This window comes from Saccopteryx leptura, chromosome 5 (genome assembly GCF_036850995.1).
Source record: "Saccopteryx leptura isolate mSacLep1 chromosome 5, mSacLep1_pri_phased_curated, whole genome shotgun sequence".
NCBI classification, from domain to species: domain Eukaryota; kingdom Metazoa; phylum Chordata; class Mammalia; order Chiroptera; family Emballonuridae; genus Saccopteryx; species Saccopteryx leptura.
In genome coordinates, this window is record NC_089507.1 from 170,704,052 (window position 1) to 170,710,051 (window position 6,000).

Here is a 6,000-nt window from a genome sequence, read left to right on the forward strand (position 1 = left end):
GGTCGCCAGCTTGAGCGCGGACTCATCTGGTTTGAGCAAAAGCTCACCAGCTTGAGCCCAAGGTAGCTGGCTTGAGCAAGGGGTTACTTGGTCTGCTGAAGGCCTGCGGTCAAGGCATATATGAGATAGCAATCAATGAACAACCAAGGCGTTGCAGCGTGCAATAAAAAACTAATGATTGATGCTTCTCATCTCTCCATTCCTGTCTGTCCCTGTCTATCCCTCTCTCTGACTCTCTTTCTCTCTGTCTCTATAAAAATAAATAAATAAAAATTAAAAAAAAAAAAAAAGAACAGCCCAGAGCAAAGGCTCATCAAAGGGAGGCAGAAAGAGTCGCCTTCCAAGCTTGGAAAGGTCTTGACAATCAGGGAAAGAACTGCAGGCCAGGGAATGGTGGCCCTTTTTAGAGGCATCACTTCCTCCTGAGCATCGGGGTGAGTGAGCAAAGAGGTGACAGCCTTGTCTTAGACCCCGTTGGGGAGACAGAGGAGAGATAGGAGCTGGGCACAAGTGATCCAGCCCAGGGAATCCTGGAGCTCCTCATTTTTGCTTCTCTCATTCTCGCGCTCTCTCTTTCTCCCTCCCTCTCTGAGACGAAGTAATTAGAAAGTAATGTAGCAGTTGAGAGCAGGCTTTGGAATCAGACGGCCTAGAAGGAATCCCAGCTTGGCATGTGACTTTTCTTGGATAAATTCCCCAACCTGCCCCAGCCTCGGTTTTCCCATTCTGAGTCTGGGCATATAACAGAGTATGACTTCCAGGTCCCTGTGACTGAAGGAAAGCACCCAACACCCAAGCCAGCACTCATCATGGCAGCCTGAATGATTAGCTTCCCTTGATGCTCTCTTCTTCCCTCATTCATTCATCCATTCATTTATCTACTCAACAGACATTTCGTGAGGCTCTGTTCTGTGTCAGAAATTCTGCTGGGCCCTGGTATATGTAGATTCACTAGACACAGGTGGCTTAACCTCTCCACGGTTTCTGGCCTTTTATTTCTTCCCCTTCCCTGCAGTCTGACCACTGAGGCTGAAGGAAGACTGAGATAAGCCTGGGAGCATGGGGCAGCCAGTTCCTTCCCTTCTCAAAGTATGAGCAGTAACTCCTGCCCCAGACTGGCACTCAGATTTGCAGATGGGATCATAAAAGTAAAAGCAATAAGCAGTTTATAGAAGTGCCTCTGAAATATAAGGGGGGAGGAGTTGTTGTTTTTGTTTAGGGTTTTTTTTAAAGTATCCTCCACCCATATGTCCAGAATCCATCTTCTCTCCATCTCCACTGCTGCCACTTTTGCCCAAAATAACAGCTTTGACTCAGCATCCTGCCTGACCACCTGATTAATCCTCCTGATGCCCCATTGTGCATCCCCCCAACACACCATTCTTTAAACCACATCAAAGTGATTAGTTAACAATACAAGTCCAATCACAGCTGTCTTACTACTGCAAACTCTCAGGAGAAGGCTCTTCATGGCCCCTGGAATAAAACTCAAGCTCCTACCTTTAATCTGTGAAACCCTATGCTACCTGGCTGTGCTCACTCTGGACCCCTTCATCACTCTGCTTCAGCCTAGCTGTTCTGCCTTCTCTGTAAACACCAAGCTTACTCTGGCCTCAGGGCCTTAGCACTTGCTGTTCCCTCTGGAACAGGTCCTAGACCCTCTGCCTGCAGTGTCTATCTCCAGATTTCCACCTGGCTGGATCCTTCTTGTCATTCGGGTCTCAGCTCAAATGTCACCTCTGCAGAAGAGGCCTTCTATGAAGACCCACTCTATTACAGACCTTCCACGCCCTTTTATTTCCTTTACAGCACTTCCTGATATCTGCATTCCTATTTATTCAGTCCCCCAAATGCAAGTTCTGGGGGAGCAGAACCTGTCTGCCTTTTGTACACGCTGTGTCCCGGCACATGGCCACGTGGTAGATGCTCAATAACTACTGAACAGATAAGTCCCTCGGCTACAAAGATGTTATTTGTTGGCAGCATTTTATATATTAAAGGCCTAACTGAGAGTTTTGAGAAGAACAATATTTGTATATTAGATCAGATTGTCCCAACTACTTCAACTGTACTTTGATAGTCATCCAGTGCCTCTCACTCAAGGGCAATTTTGCCCCACAGGGAACAAGAGGCAAGTGGGAGGGTGCTAGTAGGTAGAGGCCAGAGATGCTGTTAACTCTCCAACTATGCCCAGGACAACCCCTATGACAAAGCATTATCTGGCCCAACATGTCAACAGTGCCAAGATTCAGAAACCCTAGTGGATTCTCATAAAATAATCTTCTTAGTATGAAGTAATTATAAAAATCACTCTAAAATTTAACATGCCCTTCAAGAAGCAGCTGGCCTCAATCAAGACACCAGGTAGCATTTGATTCACCCTAAAATGCAAGAAAGAAGAGAACCAATTGCCCAAATAAGTTTTATATCCCAGCACAATGACTGCACCCATATATATGTACAGTCAAACATCCTGGGTGCTCCATTTCCTCTACCCCATTGCGTCTTGGTTATGGAAGGTTCTGATGATATCATCTGGACACTCTGACATCGCAGGGCCTCCTAAATGGATATGCCTGGGAGGCCTTTGGCAGTGACTACCCGACAGGTGGAACAGATCTGTCTGTCCTTGACATCTGCTCTCCAGCATGAATGATAAACTGATGAGAGGACATTACTACCAGCTTTTCCTAAGAACCATCCAAAGGAGCCAAGAGCATCTTGATGCCACTTTTCTGAACCTGGTACAGGAAAGAGCTGCCCTCGAGGGCTCGAGAGAGAAACTGAGTCAGCAATCAGGCCACTTCTCACCTTTGTCTAAATGTTTGATTCTGAACCTGCACTTCCTGTTCTCAAGCTGGGGCATAAAAGTACAGGTTCTACTGACTTCATACAGATCTATTGTCGGGAGAGAAGTTCCCAGTACTGTGACAGATATTTAAAATGCAAATCTCTTGTTCAAGTGCCAATTTAATAAGATAAGAAATTGCTAAATAAAAACCACCACTAATGAAATTGAAATCATGCCTGTCTCTAAGATAATAATCGGCATAAATCAGTTTCCCAAATTTTCCACATTTGCTTCAAACATGTCTTCGAGCATATCATAAATAATTCTATGGAGGCCATGGGGTTAATCTCACGAAGGGGAATTGCTGAACAAGTAAGTTCTCCTTCAAGCCTATTCCTCTAAAGCTACTTGGGTCAGATGAAGGAACTGTTGATCCATTCAATCACTCAGCAAATGGTACTGCATACCTACTATGCAATAGGCATGTCTGAGGCACTGGTGCACACCAATAAGTGAGACATACACAACTTGTGCCCTCACGATTTTTCCGGTCTCCATGCTCTGGGCATTGAGTTGACTATGTGTTATCAATTAAGCCTTATTGTGGAAGCTATGGTGTTGTTCAGCTCCTCCTTTCCTTCTCTTAGTCCTCAGGAAGCATCCACACCTTCCCCTGCTGGCGGTCTCTCCGGCCAGGGAGGACAAATGCACAGGAGACTACCCCTCCTTTTGGTGGAGAGAGAGGTCACCTTAGGGCCCCACCTTCAGGGGGATTGCTGGGAGTGGTGAATGCTCTGGGTGGGGAGCAGACCCAGATACATAGCACCATTGCTGACCACTGCTGAAAGGGGACTGAGAAGGAAAAGGCCTCAGTCTAAGTCCTTGTGATTTCTTTTTCCATCTAAAGTAATATTCAGCCTGACCAAGCGGTGGCACAGCAGATAGAGCGTCGGACTGGGATGCAGAGGACCCAGGTTCGAGACCCCAAGGTCGCTAGCTTGAGCACAGGCTCATCTGGTTTGAGCAAAAGCTCACCAGCTTGGACCCAAGGTTGCTGGCTTGAACAAGGGGTTACTCGGTCTGCTAAAGGCCCGCAGTCAAGGCACATATGAGAAAGCAATCAGTGAACAACTAAGGTGTCGCAATGAAAAACTGATCATTGATGCTTCTCATCTGTCTCCATTCCTGTCTGTCTGTCCCTCTCTATCCCTCTCTCTGACTCTCTCTCTGTCTCTATAAAAAATTAAAAAAGTAATATTCATTTTAATAATAAAATTTCTAATTCCTTTTTCTTAAGGAAGACCCTTAAAATTGTATAAACTTCAGAACTCCCAAAACCTGATGTACCTTGGTAGATGTTTAAAGACGGAAGCTGGAAAACAACTAGCTTCCTCCGGTAGGCAGAACATTGCCCCCGGCCCCACACAAAAGTGTCTGTGTCTATTCCCTGAAATCTGTGAGCAGGCACCTTACACGGCAAAAGGGTTTCTTGCTGGTGTGATTAAGTTAAAGATCTTGAGATGGGGCGATGACCCTGGATTATCTAGGTGGGTCCACTATAATTCCAAAGGTCTTCGTAAGGTAGAAGAGGGAGGCAGCAAAGTCAGAGGAAGAAGAGGAGATATGACCATGAACACACAACATGGGTCAGAGCAACGCAGTCACAAGTCAAGGGAGGCAAGAAGCTTCTAGAAGCTGGAAAAGGCAAGGAAATGAATTTTCCCCTAGAACGTCCAGAAGGAACATGCAGTCTTACCAACTTTTTAGCACTTCTGACATCTGGAACTGTAACATGAAGTTGTTTCAAGCACTACATTGATGATAATTTGTTTTAGCAGCAATTGGAAACCAATACACTTCTTTTTGCCTAGAAGCACTGAACTTCCGATGCCTTTCTCCAGTGATGCCATGAACCACCAAGACCCACCCTTGGTCCTCACTCACTGTCATTTATAGGCAAGACTGGCTACGTAATTTGGCTGGCCAGGTGCAAAATGAAAATGAAAGGCTCATTACTCAAAAGGCAGGAATAAGGTGCCATTAAAAGTACAAAAATATAAAGCTTTTTCCATTCTTCTGGCTGCCTCGTCTGCTCACTGCAGATGCCACTGTCTCATCAAACTTTGCTTACAAAACACCAATTCCAAGACAAAACTTTTAGGAATCTCAAGACAGTGACAGCAGAGTGTTAAACAAGTGCAGCGCCTTTCAGAGCACAGGGCACTGAGGGACTCTGAAGGTCTCTGCCATGTGAGGCCGGCTGTCACTGAGACAGTGGCAGGGCCAGGCAAGGCCAGGGATGGTTATTCAGCAAAAAGGTCCACAGAGCGATTCAGAACTAGAACGTTCAGGATGGAGGGAAACTATAGGTGAGACCACGACTATACTCAAGTCCTGATCCAAGCCAGCCCAGGGAGGGACACAGCAGACAACCCACTGGGGAGGGGGAGCCCAGGGTTTGGGAAAGAAAAATCCCGATTCCTAGTGGGAAGGAGCGACTAGGCAAGGAAGAAAGTAGGGCCCTCTTGGCAATCAGAAACTGGCAGACAGTATCTGGGGTCTCCAGGTTTTCCAGGGGCCTATAAAATGGTTAAAATTTTAAAAAAATAAAAATATTGGATCTTGGGCTACAAAAAAACTGTAGAAATTTAAATTAATAACTGTTTAACTCAATGCCTGTAAAGCCTTGCTAATTGTTGACTTTCGTATTCATGAAAATTTAATTACATTCAGAAAACAATCTGAGGCTTAACTTTCTTCACTAAAGAGAACTCCTAGGGATGCGTAATAATGGCCAAGAAATCACAGCCAGTCATAAATTAAATAACCTGAGAGCCAAATAATTTCAAAAGCAAATTTATAAAAAAAAAAAATCTGATTATTTTTATAAAGGGAAATAAAGGGCTTAATGTGGAATGAGGGAGCATTTTAATATGCTTGGAGCAATATGGGATGAGATCTCAAAAAAGCAGTTCTTTAAGGGTTTACAAAGATCCTAAGAGGCCCCGGAGAAGGAGGCGGGCTTCCAAACAGCTTTATTCCTCTCTCCAGGAACCCACAGAGGACTGGGTGGCGGGTGAGAGTGGGGAGGCTCCCCAAGTACAGAAGAGAAGAAGATAGGTTCCCTCGACCGTCTATAGTCAAAAAAGAGGAGCAGACCCCAAAGCTCCCAGAGCCCCTCAGCCTGAGCCGGGTGACCTGGCCAGAGC